Source organism: Charadrius vociferus, unplaced genomic scaffold (genome assembly GCF_000708025.1).
Source record: "Charadrius vociferus isolate BGI_N301 unplaced genomic scaffold, ASM70802v2 scaffold1041, whole genome shotgun sequence".
NCBI lineage: Eukaryota > Metazoa > Chordata > Aves > Charadriiformes > Charadriidae > Charadrius > Charadrius vociferus.
Window position 1 is genome coordinate 1,464,508 of NW_009646843.1, and position 1,214 is coordinate 1,465,721.

Sequence of the window (1,214 nt, forward strand, 5' to 3'; positions counted from 1 at the left end):
CCCGGGGGCCCTGCCAGTCTGAGGAGCCGGCTGCTCCTGCGGCGGCAGCGCATGGGGCTGGGACCCGGGTCCCCACCTCAGCCCAAGGGGGGAGCTCAACCCCGGCCGCAACCCCAACCGCTGCCATCCCTCGTGGCCCCGCTGGCTCCAGCGAGTAAATCAGGTGCAGATGTGGAGGCAGAGCTGGGCGCCTGCTTGCGATTAGGGGCTGGGAGCATCGGGGTGGCCCCATTCCTGCCTTGCAGTCCCCTGCCACAGAGCCCCCCATGTCCCAGAGGGGACAGGGCTGGTGGGCAAAGCTCCTGCTGGTGCCCGTGGTGCCCAGCCCAGTGTGTGCCATGTCCCCAAGGGGAGCAGAGCCCGTCCTGGCCCCGTGTGCCCCATCCCCAGTGCTACCCAGGAGGGGCAGGGGCAGCAGGGCTGCAGCAGGGACGAGGCTCCTCGTCCCTTGGCACCCAAATCCGTGGGTGCTCCTGTGCTGCGCTGGGGGCTCGGCCAAAGCCCAGGGCCCCGGTGTCCCAGTCCTGCAGCCCCTGCACCGGGCCCCACATTCTCAGCTCCCCGGAGGGAGCAGCAGGTTCATGTTTGCCAAGTTCTGCCTGGTTAAACCTTAACCGGGCCGGGTTACTGCATCGGTCCCTCCCTGCCGGAGATAAGGATGGGCAGGCAAGACCAGGGCCGCGTGGGGAGCGCTGCTCCGAGCCCAGCTGCTCGCCTACGGCACAGGACCTGGTCCCTGTGGAGTGGGCTGCCTGTCCCTCCGGCTCAGCCCCGGCCCGTCTCGGCAGGTCCCTGCTGACACGAAGGCAGCGGGTTGTGGCTGGGTCTGGGACCTGCTGTGTATCTATGCCGGTGGGGCTGGCTGGAGCTGGGATTGATTGCGCTGGGGTAGCACGGGACCCCCTGTGTTCTGGGGCTGGCACACTCCCTCAGGGCAGGGGGGGTTCACGTCACCCCAGCACGTGGCATGAGCTCGTTCGGCCTCAGTCCCTGGACCCTGTGCGTGTACGCGGTGCGGGGGAGCTGGGGAGCCTGCGTCCCAAACAACAGCCATTCAGGGGAGGCCAAGAGAAACTTCCAGGAGGAAAGAGCCCCCCGGGCTCCGGCCCCCCCAGGAGCCACCAGGCCGCGCGCACTCACACTGGCCGCAGGTGCCACCGCAGCGGGAGCAGCGGCGAGCGCTTGGGGCACGCACAAGGGACGGGTCTGGTTCC